General features: G+C 44.7%; 1 long non-coding RNA gene across 1 annotated transcript; it reads right to left on the reverse strand.

Annotated features, from left to right (window-relative positions):
* Positions 1 to 82: 82 nt before the first annotated feature.
* LOC138266669 (uncharacterized) lies at positions 83 to 20657 on the reverse strand. The gene is made up of 3 exons (XR_011199608.1): positions 20526 to 20657; positions 4916 to 5040; positions 83 to 218 (listed from the first exon to the last, which is right to left on the reverse strand). It is a non-coding gene; the product is annotated as an uncharacterized lncRNA (long non-coding RNA).
* Positions 20658 to 21225: the final 568 nt, after the last annotated feature.

Raw genomic sequence — 21225 nt, forward strand, 5'->3', positions numbered from 1 at the left:
GGACTTCACACACAGTTTCACACTTTAATACTCACATCATTGTGGTCATCAGCCACTTTTTGTTTCAAAACCATGAATAGAAATTTGCAGGCATGGCACTTGATTCCCCAGCCGTCACTCATCTGTTTTGTTCCCTGTTTCCTCCTCCACTCCATGTTCTCCCAGAAGGGAGTCTTCAGACTTTCAGAAGACTCTTCAGCACCCGAACCAATCAATGTCTGAGGCAAAACCAAATAGTAAAAGCTGAGCTACCCTACAGAACTACCTTAAACAGCCAAAACTCTGCAATGGAAAATACCACTCTGATGACTCCTGACTAGTTACAATCCATTTTGAAGAAATGCTAAGACTTAGAAAGTCATGTCCACAAAATACAAATGTGTTGTTACATTCCACGTTTTGCATGGCCACCCCCATGTTTTGAGGACTTATGATCCTCATTTTTTTAACTCACACAACTTTAACTCTGTTCACTAAGGCACTGCTGTACCCTCCCCAGTGAATGTGCTCTGACCCCTAAAACATAGTAAAATTGTCCAAGTTAGAAGGTCAAAACGTTGACCTTATTGGCTTCATCACAGTCAGCCTGAAACTGCGACTAGTTCCCAGTCAACCGAGATCAGTAATTTCATATTAGCACTATATTTTTATTTGGTGCTTTTTCTCTTAAAGGATTTAAAAATTCATATCTCCTCCCCCTTGTAGGATTTTAGTGGTTTTGGTGTACTTTTCTTTATTATTGTTTTCATAATCCTTAGAAATTGGTTGTGGGATTTTAATTACGTTGTGTTTAGACTTTTTGACTGTTGCAGTGTTGGTAAATGCGTGCATAATTTTCAAAATTAAGCCTGCCTACTCTGTGCCACAGCAACAGTGGTTGAGGTCAGGTTTAAATCATTGAAAGTTCGACCTGACAGGATTTGGGAACTTATTACTTGGGAATGACTCACATCCTCCTCAGCTAATAACCAATTTTCTTACAAAATGATTTCCATGGGCAAACCATTTTCATGATTGTTAGACCTGACAGCCTTAGGGTGGTCACCCCTAACTTTTTGCCTGCCTCCCTCCACTTTTTGGACACTGTTTTTGCTGGCTTTTAGACTCTGCGCACTTTACCACTGCTAACCAGTGCTAAAGTGCATATGCTCTCTCCCTTAAAACATGGTAACCTTGAATCATACCTGATTGGACTATTAATTTACTTATAAGTCCCTAGTAATGTGCACTCTATGTGCATAGGGCCGGTAGATTAAATGCTACTAGTGGGCCTGAAGCACTGGTTGTGCCACCCACTTAAGTAGCCACTTTCCCTTCTCTCAGGCCTGCCATTGCAAGGCCTGTGTGTGCAGTTTCACTGTCACCTCGACTTGGCATTTAAAAGTACTTGCCAAGCCTAAACCTCCCTTTCTCCACATATAAGTCACCTCTAATGTGTGCCCTGGGTAACCCCTAGAGCAGGGTGCTGTGTGGGTGAAAGGCAGGACATGTACCTGTGTAGTTTACATGTCCTGGTAGTGTACAACTCCTAAATTCGTTTTTGCACTACTGTGAGGCCTGCTCCCTTCATAGGCTAACATTGGGGCTGCCCTCATACAGTATTGAAGTGGTAGCTGCTGATCTGAAAGGAGTAGGAAGGTCATATTTAGTACGGCCAGAATGGTAATATAAAATCCTGCTGACTGGTGAAGTTGGATTTAATATTACTATTCTAGAAATGCCACTTTTAGAAAGTGAGCATTTCTTTGCACTTAAATCTTTCTGTGCCTTACAATCCACGTCTGGCTGGGCTTAGTTGACAGCTCCTTGTGCATTCACTCAGACACACCCCAAACACAGGGTACTCAACCTCACTTGCATACATCTGCATTTTGAATGGGTCTTCCTGGGCTGGGAGGGTGGAGGGCCTGGTCTCACACAAAGGACTGCCACACCCCCTACTGGGACCCTGGCAGACAGGATTGAACTGAAAGGGGACCTGGTGCACTTCTTAGCCACTCTTTGAAGTCTCCCCCACTTCAAAGGCACATTTGGGTATAAAACAGGGCCTCTGCCCTACCTCATCAGACACTTGCTGGAGAAGAAACCTGAACCAGAACCTACATCCTGCCAAGAAGAACTGCCTGGCTGCTCAAAGGACTCACCTGTCTGCTTTCTACAAAGGACTGCTGCCTTGCTGTTGGCCTGCTGCCTTGCTAAACTCTTGTCTGGCTGTGAAAGTGCTCTCCAAGGGCTTGGATAGAGCTTGCCTCCTGTTCCCTGAAGTCTCAGGACCAAAAAGACTTCTTTTTTTCACTTGGACGCTCCGTGCGCCGAACATTTTGACGCACAGCTTGTTCCACAGCGAGAAAAACACCGCACACCGACGCTGATCGACGCGACGCCTTCGGGACGACCGGAACTTCGACGCACGGCTTCGCAAGGACAACGCCGCCCGACCTCTAGAGGAGAAATCGCTGCGACGCCTGCCGTGAGATCGTAATTTCGACGCGCAGCCCCACAGAACGACACGCAGCCGGAAAACAAGCAGGAAAATCCACGCACAGACCCGGGACATCTGGTAATCCCCGCGATCCACAGAAAGAGACTGTCCGCGTGCCGGAAAACGACGCACGACTTCCCCGCGTGAAAAATAACGACGCATGGGGAGAAATCGACGCACACACCCTTTTTCCACGTATCTCTTCTTCTGTGGCCCTCTGAGGAGATTTTCCACTCCAAACCAGGTACTTTGTGCGTGAAAGAGACTTTGTTTGCTTTTTAAAGACTTAAGAAACTTTATATCACTTTCCAGTGATATCTCTACAAATTCACATTGCAACTTTATTCCTTTTGACCTACAATTATCCTGATAAATATTACATATTTTTCTAAACACTGTGTGGTGTATTTTTGTGGTGCTATATGGTGGTATTGTATGATTTATTGCACAAATACTTTACACATTGCCTTCTAAGTTAAGCCTGACTGCTCGTGCCAAGCTACCAGAGGGTGGGCACAGGATAATCTTGGATTGTGTGTGACTTACCCTGACTAGAGTGAGGGCTTTTGCTTGGACAGGGGGTAACCTGACTGCCAACCAAAAACCCCATTTCTAACAATGATAAATAACTAACTAAAGGGAAAAATGATACCAGACATAGGGTGAAATCCCAAGTTAGCTATACAATAATTTCAAAACATATTGTAATCCATAAAATAATATGAATTGTAACAACAATTAGGCCGAAATAAATAAAAGACAGGGGGGGTCATTCTGACCCCGGCGGTCTAAGACCGCCGGGGCCAGGGTCGGCGGTGCCCCGCAGGGCATTCTGACCGCGGCGGTTCGGCCGCGGTCAGAAGAGGCAAACCGGCGGTCTCCCGCCGGTTTACCGCTGCCCTTAGAATCCCCCATGGCGGCGCAGCTTGCTGCGCCGCCATGGGGGATTCTGACACCCCCTACCGCCATCCTGTTCCTGGCGGTTCGCCCGCCAGGAACAGGATGGCGGTAGGGGGTGCCGCGGGGCCCCTGGGGGCCCCTGCCGTGCCCATGCCAATGGCATGGGCACGGCAGGGGCCCCCGAAAAGTATTTCAGTGTCTGCTAAGCAGACACTGAAATACGCGACGGGTGCAACTGCACCCGTCGCACCCCTGCAACTACGCCGGCTCAATTCTGAGCCGCGTCCTCGTTGCAGGGGCATTTCCTCTGGGCCGGCGGGCGCTCTTTTGGAGAGCGCCCGCCGGCCCAGAGGAAATGTCTGAATGGCCGCCGCGGTCTTTTGACCGCGGTGCGGTCATTCAGCGGCGGTACCCTGGCGGACGGCCTCCGCCGTCCGCCAGGGTCAGAATGAGGCCCAGGGTGTCCTATATAAGGTACTAACCATTGCTGTTGTGTGTTTTCTGTGTCAACTGTTTTTCAGCCCAGACAGGGACCATTAAATGAAAAGTTAAGTACAAAAAAAAACTGATGAAGGAGGTACAAAGTGAGGGTGAAAGGAGCAACACCAGACTCCTTTGTCAGGAATCCCCACGATAAAACAAGAAACAAAAATCTAAATAGCAGGGGAAAGGAAAGATTTAAGATGGTCAGGGAACAAAGAAAGTTTTTTTGTTTACCTCCTTTTTAATTTGGAGTCATTAACTTACTGCAGTGCTGAACAGAATGCTGACGATTACATATAGAATTATATATGGGTAACAATGAATAACCGATGAGTTCTGAGTGATATCAAATAGAAAACAAGAGCAAAGAAACTTGTTTTTTTTGTTTGATCTCTCTTATCTCTTTCTAGTTTTACAAATTTTTAATTTGAAAATATATTTTTCATTTTTGTTAAAGTATAATTTATTTATCGATTGTTAGTAACGTTAGTAATGTTTGAAATGAGTTGTATCCAATTAGCAATGTTAATGAACTTGGCCAAAGCAGTTTGTTGGGGAGGGCAGTCCGCAAGTATCCATTCATATCTTCACCAACACGAAGCCTGTGTTAAGTTTCTGAGGCTCATTTCTGGCTCCTTCTGATATTTGGTATATTTGTCCACCCTAAAATAAATTGGGAGTAGACAGGCCACGTCACATATTTCAGAGTTGCACCAAATGTGGGATAAAAGCTTTCACTTGCTAGGAGGAAGACAGACATAAAATCTGAAGTCAGCCACCCTCAACTCCAGCTGCTTGAAGCCTCAGCCACTGTTTCCTAGTTTCCTGCAGTGCTGTAAAGTAAGCCAGCATGATTAAAGGATCACTAGTGTGCATCATGATTTTGTATTAGTTTAAAAAATCAATCTGATATATAGCGAAAGCCTTCTCCAGGTCACACCTAAAAATCAAAAAGAAAGGTCCCTGTTCCATTTCTCTGCTTCCTTTTTAAGTCAATACAAGTACTAACAAAAAACATTCCACAGAGATAATCCTTTTTGGAAGACTTACCCAGCGCTCCATGCAGTAATCTTCTTTCATGCACAGTGAGGCAGTCTTTTCACTCTGGCACCAGTATTCAGGGCCTTGCAGACACAGCTTAGGGATCTCCAGATGAACCTGCTCCACACTAGCCCCTGCTCCACCAAAGCACAGACAAGAAGACTACTAAGTGATGCACAAATGTGGTTTAGAATATACAGGAAAATATTACAAACTCAATTTTCATTGGTCCCAGAAAAGGAAAGCTTAGGAAGCCCTGATAGGGTTCGACTCAACATGTTGAATTCATAATTATAATTGCATATTAGATAGGACCTCTGAGGCTACTTCAAGAGACCTAAATGTTAGGCCTCATCTACCTGGTCCTCCTCAATTTTTCCAAAGAAAAAATTGTGCATTTCCAAATGTACTGGGGAAGTTCTAGGGTGCATGGTCAAAAGGGGACAATGAGTTCCAAAAACTGACTTTCTTATTCAGCACGTTTTGGCTCACAGCTTGTAAAAAAATGCTAAACTATCTTCATGAAATTTTCACAAAATTTCCCCAAAAAGGTGTGCCCAAGAATCTTATTGTGCATGGGAAGTTTCAGGGTGATCCGTCAAGTGCGACAGAGAAAAAGGGGGGGAAGGGTAAAAAAAAAAGTGCATTTCCCATGATAATTCCCATATAAGCTTTTAACACAACTACAGCCTGAACCGCTGGACGGAATTGAACCAAATTTGGCAGAAAGGTAGCTTTTGGTATGCAGATTACGCTTTTTCTTATTTGGTGTAAATCTGTTCGGTAGTTTAAGAGAAAATAAAGACAAAAGAAATTTGTATATCTGGAGGTGCAAAGTATTGGCAAATCCTTCCAATCTCATGCAGAGATCTGATTGGCTGCCAACACTTCGACCAGGAAGCATTTGGCAGCCATTTAAAAAACAAATGTTAAAAAGAGAAAAGGGGGCAGGGTATCCCTGACCCTGTAGCCTTGGTGCAGCGGCCCTCCTGGGACCTCGCCAGGGCAAAAAAGCATATATTTTTTTAAATCACGGCAACATTTTCGAATATTCACAAATTTCACTGTGATTTTTTAAAAAAAATAGTAAGCACAGTCTCCTGCACTTGCTTTTAATGTTGCCCTTTGGGGAGCCAGGTCCCGGGGACATGCAGACTTAAATAAAAAGAGGAGGGTGGCACGGACCCCATCCTAGGGTTTACAAAAACACCAGGGACCACCACCTCCCTGGGGCAATAATACTTAATGGTTGGGCCAGAGAGAAACAGTTTAGAGAGCCAAGAGCCCATTCCCATCACTGGTAGTCAATGCAGCGTCCCACTCCCTTCCTTCTGGGTCTTTGCACACCTCTCCTGCCCAATGTGCTCAGGGACATATTGGATTGCTGCTGGGGGCCTGCGCATTTGTATTGTGTTTATCTTTCTCTGCGCTTTAGGTGCCGGCAGCAGTGACATGTTACCCCCCTTTCCATTGCTCACTGAAAGCATTTGCATTATACGTTGCGTTTTTTTCACAGTTGTTTGCAGCTGGCTTCAAGTTATCTTTACTGTGGCAGAAAAGACACAGCTGAACACACGACACATCAGTTACTTAGCCTGTGTGAAATGGGGGTTATTGTACTATAGATTTCTGAGAGCTAAAAACTCCTTAAACAGCTTTGAGGAGTTAGAAATGAAATAGGAAGACCTTGATACGTCTTGACACGATGTGTTAAAACTTGTCCTAAGACACCAGTGTGCCCTTTGCTTTGGGAGTTACCTTTGGTGTACAGTGTGTGCGGTTATCTCACAGGGAAGTTCAGTGCAGTGCTTAATTTGTAAATAAAGAGGTGCCGGTGCCCAAAGCCCTCCTCTTAAACACGCAGCTGCTGCATTTAAATGTGTGAACACGGAATACTGAGGCAGCGTAATCCTAAAGCCATCTCGGGCCTCCTCAATCCATTTAAAGCCACTCCCTGCCCCTCCAGCTCACTCTTGCAGCTTTCTGCTTTCTCCCATTGTGACGCTTTTTCGTTTTTCCCTTCCTCCGTCTTTCCCATATGTGTCTTTTGCTTGCAGCAAATGCTTGAGGCAGAGGAGCAAGCCCCGGCCCTCAAAAATAAGTGCCTTTGCTCAGCACCGGAAACAACAAGCACAAATTAAGCACCGGTTCAGTGGCGCTTAAAAAACACAATATTAACATGAAATGTGGGCTCTTCGCTTGTGCCAGGCAGGGGACACAGTCGACCTCTAAGACTTTATTTGGGTGAACGTCCCCCTGTGCACCTTGACCTCTGAGTGCTGACAGGACTGTGTGCACAGGTTGCTGGAGGTTTACATCCTTTGCACAACAAATTCCCCGTGATCACTGCGCAAACCCGTAATTACAGAGAACAACGCTGAACTCCGATGTAATAAAACGAATTACATAACAGTTGCATCTCATTCGCTACCTTTAAGCGAACGTTGAAGAAAATGCATATTTTCTTGCCCCATCTTTTCCTGGCCGCTAACCGTGCAGCAGGTGATACGTTGAAAGTGGAAGCAACTTATTTAACTTTGTGAAAAAGCTGCAATGAATGGAAATGACTTTAAAAGCAGTTTTGATGCCTCTTTCAGGAGCTTGCAGCAACACCTAAGGGAGGATGGTGTGTGTCTGTACGCGCACCAGAGAAGTGGTTGCTGCCCTCACATCCGTGAGTTCTTTTCAACAGGATCTTGTGAGTGTCTTAGTGCCCAGTGCCTGACTTTAAACTCCTCCATGCAGCCTACTCCCGAAAACATAATGATACCTGAGACCTTTATGTGGTTTTGGGAAATATTGGCCGCAGTTTATTAACACTGATTTATAGCAAGACCACCCTTATATTCTTTATAAGGACCATAAATCATTTTGTCAAACCCCTTTCAACATGTATGATAATTACGGACCTTGAATTGTTTGCCTGTCATAAATCACTTTTGACATTTACATGTCACAAGTCATTGTTGACAGGCTTACCATGAATCATTCGACATTTGCAGATCACATGCCCATAAATCAATCAGTTTTTTGAGTACATTGTGCCTTGGCGTTTGTCCTTTCGTGTAGGGGCTATTCTTTTTACTTTTTAGGCTTAACTCGCTATCTTTGGTTACTCCTTGCGTCCAGCCCTATGGCGGACCTGGGCTGCGAGTACCGTGTTTCATGTACCTCCTCCACTGACTTGCCTTACCCTGCCGTAAGGCATCCTATGGTAAGTAGTCCTGCCACCCTGGCGTGTTCGGTGCGACCTCCCATCATCCTTAATGTTCCTTTCTGCCACGCCACCTTTGGGTTACAGCCCACAGGCGGCTCCCCTCAATTCCATCCCTTTTTATTCACAGCCCACTAGCTGCATGGCTGCCCAATGGTTGGCCCAGAAGACCTCCCTCCCCTCTGTGGACAGATGTATCCCATCGTCACTGAAATACTCCAGCCTCTGGTAGGTTGATCAGGCCATGCTGGTTGCTGTCCCAGCAGTTAGCAATGCAAAACATTTAACTGTCACGTTCAGTTTCTCTAATGGCTCTCGCCGACTTGGTCCCCTCCAATTCAGCCTTGTATAAGTCATGATTATCCAAACACGACTTGTCTTGGACCTCCTCAGTAGTATTTGCATCTACCTTGTGTTTACCTGCACATCCTGATTCTGTAGGCATGTGTGAGCACCCCCTAGAGTAAAGGGGGCGAGGGCCACTAGCTCGCTTACCCAAAAAGCCTCAAATAATGCTAGTGTGAATGCTGCTTTGAACAGTGTGCTTTTAAAAACTGTGTAGGCATATCAAGTCAATCACCCCCACCAGCTGCTTCAGAGTGTGGAATTCGATTGGGGGCCTCGCATCCTTTGTGTGTCCCTCTAGTTTGCGCCTCCCTTTCATTGCTGCCCTTATATAATGTGAGCTGGTGGGGTCCTGTCTTGATGCGAGTTTGCTGAAATGTGCTACCATTGTTAGGTGTGCTTGCACCCATGACTCTGACTTCTTTTGGGTGAATTCACACTGTGTCATTTTTTTTTTATCGCCCTACCGATTCCTCGTGGCTCTCAACGCCCTTAACTCTATTGCATTCTGTACTGTTCTTTCATAGGTTGCATATTGTCTTGCTGTCTTTGTGGCTAACGCATGTTCTATTACATGAGACAGTTCACCTCCTGCAGGCCCCACACACTGCTCGGGAACTGTGACATCTCCTGCTTTGCTCCTGGCGGCAAACTCCTGAATCTCTTCACCTGGAAGCGAGAGAGTGCATCTGCTCTAGCATTATTTACTCCTGGGACATGCTTTGCCCTAACATCCATAATGCTTGTCAGTTGCATTTTTACCAAGTACCACAGCAACTTTAACACTCTTGGGCACTGGGCAGCTCCCTTGTTAATCGCTTGAACCACCGCTTGGTTTTCTGACCACAGCGTGATCTTCATGTTCTTCAGCTGCTCCTGTCATGTAGTTGGAGCCACCACAATGGGGAATAGCTCGAGGAGCCTGATACTTTTGATGAGGCTTGCTGCAGTGCATTCCCTGCGCCACTTTTCGGCACACCATTTGCTCTTAATGATCGCCCCGAAGCCTATGCTGCCAGATGCATCAGTGTATTGCTCAATTTGTTTTGCTGACACCCAGCCTTCTCTCCCGATCAAGGTCCCGTTAAACTCTTCTAGAATTGTTAGCCATGTCTTTAGGTCCTATTTTACCCCTGAGCCCAGCCTAGTGTGGTGGTGCTTCTTCTGAAGCCCCTTTGTCAAGTGTATGAGTCGCCTAGCGAACACCCTCCCTGCTGGGATGGCTTGTGCTGCAAAATTTTGCTTACTGATTAGCCCTTGTAGCTCCCCTAGGGTGACTTTCTGTTGCCCAATAGCTTTTGAATGTCCTTTCTTATGTTCTACACCTTTCTCGGGACATGCTGGATGTGCATGCTCTGGAGTCCAGCTCTATGCCTAAGAATACCAATCTAGTAGTTGGACCCGCTGTCATGTCGTCTGCCAGCGGTACTCCCAGCTCTGCTGCTAACGTTTGGAAAGTCCTTAGTAAATCTCTGAACTCTGGCCTGCCGGGATGCCCTACAAATAGAAAATCATCTAGGCTGTGCAGCTTTTCACCTATATGTGTTTAAGGGGGATCTAGCCAACCACTTCTCTCCCCAGCCAGGCTTTGCTCTCACTACTACTACTACTTCTTCTTCTCTTTGTCCCTCTTGTGGCTGCCTCCCCTGCTTTTCCTGCACTCTGCTGCTGGGTGCCCTCCCCCACATGTGGAGCACACATGCCTGATTTTGCACGCTGCTCCCCAGGTACATTCATCTTTGCCATATTTGAAACATATGGACGATGCCCCTTTGCCTTACTGTGTTCCTTTCCAGTTTGTGTAGTGCTGCTGCTTGTAGTTGGGCCTCAGCTTCTCTTGCCTCCCTTTCTGATAGCTCCTACAAAAGGAGTGCTCTCTTTTTCCTGACCAGCTCTTGGTCTCCCTTGCTGTCATCATTTTGTGCCTGTAGCCTGCCACGTCCTCCTTGTCCCATTCTATTTCTGGGTGGGCCTGCATTTTTACCTTGAAACCTTTTTCATAATCTAGTCATGCGTCACCCACAAAACTGTCTCTGTGCTTCATGTATCTTTGACTCATAACTCATAAGTCTTTTGCACCATGCGGAAGCTTCTCTATGATACAAACCATAATCCTAAATGTGTCACACCAGTTACCAAAATTCCTCTCCATTCTTATCCTATTCCTCTCTCTTTTCTCCTCTTCTTTCTTGTCTACCATGGTCAAATCAAGGCCCTCCACTTGTATCTCCAGGTATGAGAATATATCAATGAATTCTCTGTGCCAAATACGCTACTTGACCGCTAACGGTATCATAATGGCTAAGCCAGGTGATCTAGCGATCATGTAAGGCCTCCCTAGGCTGCCTCTTTTGTACGCCTCCAGTGCCTACACCCCCTGTAGCTGAGCTGACCTGCTTCAGCGCTTTTGCCCCCAAGTTGTTGCCCCATACCTGTGTAGGCAGTGCACCAGTCATTGTGGATGCTGGTGTGCACTCCCCTCAGTGTGCATGTGTGTTTGGCCGGCTGTCTCAGGACGGCCAAACACATATGTACTCTGAGCTCTCTCCAACACAGCAGGCACAGGCTCCCAGTCTGCCTGGGAGTGCCAAGACAGGGCGCTCAGTCTAATCCCAACACTGCCCTCATGCTGCCAGCAGCCTGAGAGTAGCATTAGGATTGGCGACAGGGTAAGCTGTGAGCTTGTGCCTGTAGTGAGTGAGGACAAAGGAGTGGCGGCAGCGAGTCAGGTAAGTTATTTTTTTACTTGTAATGTTGTTTGTTTTGTGCCCCCGCACCTTTGCCCCAGTAGGAGCTGCCCCTGCACGGTATGCATACCAAGAAGCACACACATTCTGCTTTCTTATCTACATGAAAGGCGTCTTTCAGCCAGAGAGCCACAACCCGGGTCCTCCCTGCCTCCTCGTGGGAAAGTTGCTAAAAGTGGGGCTGAACGGAGCATCAATGAGATCAAAGCTCCAGGTGGCACTGTTGTCACATCAGGAGCCGCTGAAGTCCTTGGAGGATGCGTTGCACAAAATGCTTGAATACTGCATGTGCAGAAGGTAAATATAATCAGGGCTTCCACAAAACAGATTATTTTTGAAGAAATTAAAATGCTACTTTACTGCAGTGAGTTTGGATTAAAAAAAAATATTTCAGGGAGATCATGACAGGAACTAGGTGAAGTCCACTTTAGTTTATGGAACCCATGATAATTTTCTCCTTCACAGTATGGTCGCTAAATCATTGGATATCTCTCTCCAACGTCTCTCTCTCTCTTTATCTTTGTCAATATCTTTCTCTGAGCGTCTCTCTCTCTCTCTCTCTCTCTCAATCTCTCACTCAAAGAGACAGAGAGACTCTGTTATTGTAATGTTAGGTTTGACTGTCATAGTTATGTTTTACTGCACCACAGCAGTATAATGTTGCTTGTGGCCTGCTAGTAAAGTGCATAAACTGGAACTCAATAGATTGAAGGTTAAAATCCTGGCATTGCATGGTGGCATGTCTATTTATTTACTAGGCTTTTTAATATTTAACACGCCTAGTGATGGGACATTCATGTCTTTTTCTCATCAAAATCGTTGCTTCGAATGTCATAGCTATCTCTGAACAGTGGATAGTAGGGAGGCACTTTTGGCCTGGTGGTTAAGGTCTCAGACCTCCACCTTGAAAATTGAGTGTTCCAGTGTAGGTGCATCAGTGGTCATCTCCCTGCTTTATTTTCTTTTTAACTTCAAATATTTAAGATGCATACCAAAAGGTGATCTCACTCTTTTTACATCACAAATAATTTTTTCTTTACAATTTGTCCGGAAATATCTCACACTAAGCATATCATTGATCAAAGCCTAAAAATTATCTCTCTCTCTGTCTCTCTCTCTCTCAATTTCTCTGTCAATCTATTTTTCTAAATCTCTCTCTTTCTCAATCTCTCACTTTCTCTCTCTCTCTTTCTTCCATCCCATAATGGGATGAAAGAGAGAGAGAGATTGGTATTGCAATGGTCTCACCATACAGTGACTTCAAAGTGTCACACTAGCAAGCTGTTTGATTCAAATGTTATATTTAGGTTTTAATGTAGCGCATAACAGAGGCACATCTGGCCTAATGGTAAAGCTTTTTGACTCTCACCCAGTAGGTTGATAGTTCAAATCCTAGTATTTCATGGTAGTGTGTTTGCTTATTTACTAATATTTCGAATAATAAACATTCCTAGTGATAGAACATTTGTCTTCTTCTATTCACAATCGTTGGGTTGAATGTCATAGTTATGTGTGGACATTGTCGTCTCAGGAGTCATCTGTAGCCTAGTGGTTAACAGCTCACGTCCTCACACTGAAGGTTGACGGCCTAAGTCTAGGTGTGTCAGTGGTCAGTTCTTTGTTTAAATTTATTTTAAAGTTTAAATATTTCAAGTACATACTGAAAGGGCATCATAATCTATGTATACGACAAATGCATTTTTCTTTTCAATTTGTCCAATAATATTTCATTTTAAGTATATCATTCATCAAAGCCTAAAAAAAAAATCTCTCTCTCAATTTATCTTTCAATCACTTTCTCTAAATCTCTCTCACGCTCTCAATTTCTCTCTCTCTCTCTCTCTCTCTCTCTCTCTCTCTTTCCCTCTCTCTCTCCCTCTCTGGTCCATCTCATAATGGCGGGTTTGAGTGCTTATATGGGGTTTTCCACAGGTCCAGGCCAAAGGACATGCACAGTGCAGGGTTTAGTGTTTATAGGGAGTTGGGAGCAGAGTCTGGCCACAGGCCAGGCATTGCAACCGACCCCCACTGTGCACGGCCACATGGTGGTTGTATTAACGTAACGTAATTAAAATTACTTACGTTTAAAAAAAACATAAAAATCCACTGGAAAAAAACAAAGATAACAGTGATGTGACAGTTAGAAAATCAAATTTAAAAAAACAGAGAAAGTCACTTAAAGGACGTTATAGTTAGGTTCTGAATTTACCCGCACAAAACCATAAAAAAATCAGCAGTTATAATTATGGTTAACTTAACCAACTATACTTGCTCCCTAAGGTAATTGTAACTCACACCCTCGCCATGTACTGCTAATTACCATACATATTACATCAGTGATAACATCTTATATGACATCAGAATATTTTCAAAAAAATATTGATCAGAAAACTGTGCATGGCGAAGCAGGGTAAAACTGGACACACTGAAGCTCCTTTGGAGGGATGACGGCCTTTAGCTACCAGATCTCTTATACTATGGGGCCACACAACTCCAATATGTAGTGCAGTGGCTCTATGAGGACCCAACTGGGGAATAACTCTGTTTTCAGATATGTATGACCTGTATGCCCTACTAGAGGTACTCATGATTGGGAAATTGGTTCCAAACTCCCTCCAATACTTATTGCAACAGGCAGGGCAAGTGTAACATAGGGTGGTGGCCACGGTCCTGTGAAGAGCACCCTGCACAGAAGGTATGGGCCTTGAGGTCATCCTCCACCTTCCTCAAAAATACGTCCTTCACTAAACGACATGAGGGAGGCTGCACAAATGCAGAAGATCTCTATCTTAATAAGCTGTTTCTCTCCTTTGAGTAGGCTCAGGAGCCGTTTGGGGTGGGCCAGGGACAATTCCTGCAGTTTACGAGGCTGGCTCATATGGGCCTAGGGCTCTGGACCTCATTCCTGGAGGAGCCTAAGGAGCATGCATTGATGACTCAGCTGGTGGGTTTGGTAGGGTGTAGGAGACTCATTACACACCTCCAGGTGTCTCTACTCGCAGATATAGGGGGGGAGGAGACAATGTGTGTGAAGGATAGGTGAAACACAGTTTGCCCAGATGGGTTGACAGATCCAAAGTGGTAGAGGGCATGCGCTCAGGTCTAACTGGTATCACCCAACACCCATTTCAAGCTTATTCAGTTTAAATTTCTACATCGAACCTATATGACGCTAAGAAACTCACTAAAATGTATCCCACGACTCTGGCCAAGTGTGGTAGGTGCTGCCAGCCTTCAGCAGACATTTTGCACCCGTATCTTGGAGTTTTGGACAGAAGTGGTCACTATACTGTTGCATGTAGTTGGAGTTACCTTGATGGGAATGCTGAAAATTTGCTTTCTAGGAATGGGGTACCGAAAATGCCAACGTGGTGCTAGTGTTTAAGGTAATTTTGGCACGATGATGAATTGCTATCTGATGAAATGTGTCTGAGGCGCCAGAGATCTGGGTTTGGAAGCACAGTATACTTGAATGAGTAATTGGAGATGAGCAGCACATCAAACATGCCCGCAGAGATGACATGGTTGTTGAGGATTTAGAGATCTAGGGGGAGATGCTTGTAAAGGTAATAGAACCCCCACATGCCAGACCTACGTAAATGCTGCAGCAGAAATGACTACACTGGTTATAGATGAATAAATGGTTGGCTACATTGTGGGCTGGATTGTGGGGGGTGAGGGTTTTTGGGCAAGCCCTACTACAACAATTTGTAAAGATAAAAATTGTAACTTGGTTGCACTTGTGACACTGATTTGATATGTCTTTTTTTTTATAAAAAATGTTAATAAAATATCTTTAAAAAACAAGCCTGCAAACTTTAAGCTCCAAAGAAAGCCAGAGCTCAGCTAAACTCATTTGCAAGACCTTATGAATGTATTTACTAAAGTGCGGGGAGCAAACAATGTAAATATGTTAGACGCTCTGGACAAAATGTTGCCCCTAAATTGCCACTCTGACAATAGGAACAATACAGCTGTGTAGGGCCTTTCCTTGTTATTTGGCACCACCTAGTGTTTGCACCCTGAGGCTGCTAGTTTACATCGCCTTATAAATACATCAGCACTACAGGAAAGTCAAGATATGGGAAACAGACTCATCTCCACTACTGCCCTTCTACAACCCCATTTACTGCCAATCCTTCACATAACCAATGCTTGCTCTAATGTTCAAAGTTCTAGAACAGTAGTTAGAATAGTATATATGTCCTGTTTCTGCAATATTAAGTCGAAGTAAAGGCCAAAGACTATATAGTAGGAATGGAGGAAGTCGCTGGCAGCTGACGTAATTGCCAGTGAATTGATGGCTTTCATCCCAGGTGAAGACTGAGTTAAAATAATTGGAACCCTAAACAGGTAGTGCTTTCTAGACAAACTACAAATCATTACCAGGAGCACTAATATTTGGAAATTATTTTAAAAAATATCAAATGGACGCGTCTATTTCTGAAAATTACAACTAGGGTCGTTTTTGAATACTAGCGGAATTTGCATCAAACACAAGAGTAGTCCTAGTGGTGCAAATGAACCCATGCAGGCGTTCAATTAGCTCATCAAAATTCAGAACACATACAGTCAGACTCTTAAATAAGGGAATTGAAAATAAAGGCTGTTTATGCATGATAAGGTGGCCCAGTGTGTCCCTTTTTCTGCAGGTTTGGTCCCCCTTTTGGATGTTCAGTCCTGTGGCCCATCCTGAGCCGCTACAGGGCGCCAAATGCTTTTGTGCTTTGTGGGACAAAGAGGACAAAGGCTCTCTGGAAGGATTGGGCTGCCCGACTGCACACCTTGAGTGACCTGGCTGAATGTCCCACTATCAGCCTTTCAGCTGATAAAGAGGTACCTATCGGTGGCTAGTATTTGTTTACTGCATGACTGGAGGGAGGGGCTGCCAGCAGGTGAAGCCCTGCACAATGCAGCTTCAGAAACATGTTCACTTCAGCAACGCTGATACAGAATGTGGACATCTGCAGTTACAGGGTCCTGGAAGTGTGAATGAAAACCATGAAGACTGTTTCAAAGCCCTCAGTTCTCCTCAGAGTAGAGGCAAGGAGCATGATATTTGCCCAAAATCGAATGGATTGAATACATTCTGAGATGACAACGCAGTACTGCTTGCTCCAAAGACTATAACTGTATCCTCTAATTACATTTTGGCTAATAAACCATGAAACTGGAGGCTGCCAACTCCGGAATAATACAGTAAATGTTCTTTTTATCACACACCTACTCACAGGTTTTAGAATAGATATACAAATTCTCAATCTTGACAAAGTATGGTAGTTGAGAAGTACGTTTAAAAGGGGATTGGGCAAGAGCACATGTCATCAAATGGAAAGGCCAGGATGAAAGTCCATGTCTCCAGACCTAGATCGAGAGTTGCTTTTCTGTGTCCTAAGGTAATATGTGACTACCACCTTCTGGGCATTATCTGTGGTGTATACTGTTCACATTGGCTTTTCAGGGCCTTCTACGATTTCATAACATTTTTATGACAGATTTATTTAGTGTGTTAACTTAAATATCAAGAGATGGCAGTAAGAGAAAGTCAACCTTTACTCAAGGGGTGGTAAGGAAAATGGAACTCAAATACATAGTGACACGGTAATCACACTCTATACGCTAAATTTCCAGCTGAGGTATATCATATAAAAGAGCCTGATTTAGAGAAAAGGAGGTTAAGGAACGAAACACAAAAAACGTGCTCCCCGATTCATAGGCCCCTTACTCCACAACCAACATCTTCTCAAGCCTCCATGTATTTAAAGTGTCTCCACGCGCAAAGGTCCATGCAAAGTAATAACGGAAAGTTGCCCACTCTATGGACCAGGCAATGACTCACTGGTCACAGCAGCGTAAGAAAGGTGTGCGCTCACCACTGAAGGTGTCATGCTTATCAGCATCCTCATAGAGATCTGCATGTGACTGCAAACTATGACCCCATTCTACCCACAGCTAGCCGTGAAGGGTGTTAGCAGGGGGGTAAATAAATGTAAATAAAAAATGGAAAAAAAAATAAACTTACATCCGCGCCACTCCTCTCCTCTCTTCCATCTCCTCACACTGCAGGCAGGCACAGGCTCCCAGCCTACCCTGCAGCCAATCCTGACGCTGCACAGAGCAGCATCAGGATTGGCTGGGAGCGCCCTGGCTGGGTGCTCCCAGGCAGGCTGGGATCCTGCGCAGGCTCTCGCTGTTGCCGGGCTGGAGAGAGCCTACTGTGCATGTGTATTTGGCTGGCCCGAGCCAGCCGGCCAAACATACATGCGCAGTGAGGGGATTGTACAATGCACTCCCCTCACTGCTAGTCACCCCATGACCCGCCCCTTTCACAAGGAAGGGACAATAAACATATTGTTCCTTCCTTGTGAAAGGTTTGTGGCTTCTGCTGCTGGTGGGGGGGGCAACGCTACTCCGCCCAAGCGGAAGAGCCGCTACTGAAAAAACAGAATTTTCTCCAACAGCCCCTTGAGTTTTGGTGTTCAAGTTGTACCCGTGCTATAACTTCTGCTGCAAAAGAGGCATCAATATGTGACTATTCCTCAAAGTTTAAATTTGGGAATTTTGTGTAACATACTTAATGTAAAATTGCCATAATTATATGAATTATGCTGGCATAATTCAAATTTGCCCTGAAGAAGACATACAACATCTTAAACAAAGCGTTCCGCGATAAGAGCACCTCTCCACAGCTAAAACCTGCCCACAATAAGTAGTTACTTATCTCATAAGAGCATTCAAGTGACAGGAATATATCCCAATATTCAGGGGCATGTATTTCCATTAAACCCCACCTACCTGCACGGTCCGCCTGACCAAGCTGAGATGCATTCCCTTGTTTTACCTGCGGCAGTGTGTAGCATCAGTGGCAAGATGAGGAGAGTTGCCATTGGTCCAGACATTCTCTACTCTTCTGACCCACAGTACAAAAAGCTTCCCTGTCTGTCTGATTCGAACTGACTGTGCTGGTTTCAGATAACGTGCTTAAAACCCTTCACTCCATATTCTCGTTTAATTATTTATTCACAATTCTGTTTCGTTGTTGAGAGGGGCAGATCTTCTCCTCACCAATCGGTTGCTTTTAGCACATTCTCATGCCATTGGTACAAGAAACCTCAGACCACCTTGCTAGACTCTTCGACCATCATCTTTTCTACAGAGCTCAGGCTGTCAGCACAATAGCTCAAAAGGTGAATGTACCTGCTGCTGAAATTCAAGTGAAATCTGTCCCTGTGATACCTCCAGGGCTTAATGTTTGTTTAACCTTCTGCTGATAGGATAAATACCAATAACAAAGCGCAAAGAGATAATTTGCCCGCTTTATCTAATCCTGAGTAGTGTCTCCCTCATATGTTCAGAAGTTAGAATGTGCCCAGTGCAAAGGGAACCACATGCATGAATGCACCTGTTCTAGGTGGAATGGGTGTGCGTCTGTGAATGCTTGTGTGTGCGCAATGTTGGTTGAGTCCTGCTGAGGTCATTGTGTTATCTGAAGGACACCTTTCTCAATCAATCAATCAATCAATGTATTTGTAGAGCGTTCTACTCACCCGTGAGGGTCTCAAGGTGTTTTGGGGGGTGGAGGGGCTGCTACTGCTCGAACAGCCAGGTCTTGAGAGTCTCCTGAAGGTCACTAGGTCCTTGGTCTGCCGTAGGTGGATGGGGAGGGTGTTCCAGGTCCTGGTCTCTAGGGAGGAGAAGGATCTGCCGCCGGTTGTCGTCTTGCAGATGTGTGGGACGGTGGCGAGGGCGAGGTTGGTGGAGCGGAGCTGAGGATTCGGGGTTTTTTGATCCCATGGAGCTAGCCCAGCGGTTTATTGCCTGCCTGTCTACGTAATCTTCAGCTCATGAACTTAGGCCCTTGTTAGGAGTGGCCCTTAAATCTGATAGCCCCGGTAACAGGAGTTACAGGCCTATCCGAATTGCAAGTTATGTTTTTTCACAAGGATATTTTGTTGCCTTCTGGCTGTTATTTTCCTGCCCAAGATTTACTAGGATACCCAGAAAAGGTAATTAGGTGGCAGGGGAATTCTTTCAAATGCACTACTTTCCTCGCTCAATTTTTATCTGCAACCTTTTTCACAGACACTGAATGTGATATTTTGAGTAACCTGTTAGTACTTATTCTGTTAGAAGCAAATAATATGGTTCAATCACCTTGATTCCTCATCAGCCTTGCATCCCCTTCAAGCCAATGAAATTAGAAATGTCAAGTTTGGTAATATCTACCAATAAGATAATAAGACAATTCAGTTTGTTGTGTAGTCTGCATATTATTATGTTATTAATTATTTATGTAGAATACTCGATAATTGCAGTCCTGACTCACCAGGATGATTATAATCACAAATGTATATTAAAAACTATTTTCATTTCAGTACATGGGACATTAGATGGACTATGTGAGAGTACAAAACCAAGTGTGGTGATAGAGGTATATATGGCGTTACGTCAGAGCAAGAACACAGCAAGTGCTAACAGATAGGTCGTCATGTGACAGCAAGAAAACAGCAAGTACTAACAGATATCTGTATAGGGTACAATACAAAGCATATACAATACAGTGCACTGTGCACTCCCCTCACTGCTCATCACCCGATAGCCCCGCCCCTTTCATAAAGGAAGGAACAATAAACATATTGGGGGTTATTACAACTTTGTAGGAGGTGTTAATCCGTCCCAAAAGTGACGGTAAAGTGACGGATATACCACCAGCCGTATTACGAGGCCATTATATCCTATGGAACTCGTAATACAGCTGGTGGTATATCCGTCACTTTACCGTCACTTTTGGGATGGATTAACACCTCCTCCAAAGTTGTAATAACCCCCATTGTCCCTTTCTTGTGAAAGGTTTGCAGCTGCTGCTGCTGGCGGCGAAGGGCAATGCTTGGGCGGAGGAGCCGCCACTGACAAAACAGAATTACCTCCAACAGCTCCTTGAGTTTTGGTGTTCAAGTTGTACCCGAGCTATAACTTCTGCTTCAAAAAGAGGCATCAATATGTGACTGTCGTCAAGGTGTGAGTTTGGAAATATTGTGTAACAAGCTTAACGTAAAATTGCCAAAATTATATGAATTATGCTGCCGTGATTTAAATTTTGTCCTGAAGAAGATATGCAACATCTTAAACAAAGCGTTCCCCAATGAGAGAATCTCTCCACAGCTAAAACCTGCCCACACTGGTAGTTACTTACATCATGAGAGCATTCAAGTGCCAGGAATATATCCCATTATTCAGAGGCATGTATTTCCATTAAACCCCACCTATCTCCACAGTCTGCCTGACCAAGCAGAGATGCATTCCCTTGTTTTACCTGTGGCAGTGTGCAGCATCAGCGGCAAGATGAGGAGAGCTGCCATTGGTCCAGCCATTCTCCACTCTTCTGGCCCACAGTACAAAAGGCTGCTCTGGCTGTCTGATTCGATCTGACTGTGGTGGTTTCAGATACCAGGCTTAAAACCCTTCACTCCATATTCTGTTTGAATTATTTATTCACAATTCTGTTTCCTTGTTGAGAGGGGCAGATCTTCCCCTCACCAATCGGTTGCTCTTAGCACATTCTCATGCCATTACTACAGGAAACCTCAAACCACCTTGCTAGACTCTTCCACCATCATCTTTTTTTTACAGATCTCAGGCTGTCAGCACAATAGCTCGAAAGGTGAATGTACCTGCTGCTGAAATTCAAGTGAAATCTGCCCATGTGATACCTCCAGGGCTTAATGTTTGTTTAACCTTCTGCTGATAGGATAAATACCAATAACAAAGCGCAAAGAGATAATTTGCCCGCTTTATCTAATCCTGAGTAGTGTCTCCCTCATATGTTTAGAGGTTAGAATGTGCCCAGTGCAAAGGGAACCACATGCATGAATGCACCTGTTCTAGGTTGAATGGGTGTGCGTCTGTGAATGCTTGTGTGTGTGCACGGTGTTGGTTGAGTCCTGCTGAGGTCATTGTGTTATCTGAAGGACACCTTTTACAATCAATCACTCAATCAATGTATTTGTAGAGCG

This window comes from Pleurodeles waltl, chromosome 11 (assembly GCF_031143425.1).
Source record: "Pleurodeles waltl isolate 20211129_DDA chromosome 11, aPleWal1.hap1.20221129, whole genome shotgun sequence".
Lineage (NCBI taxonomy): Eukaryota > Metazoa > Chordata > Amphibia > Caudata > Salamandridae > Pleurodeles > Pleurodeles waltl.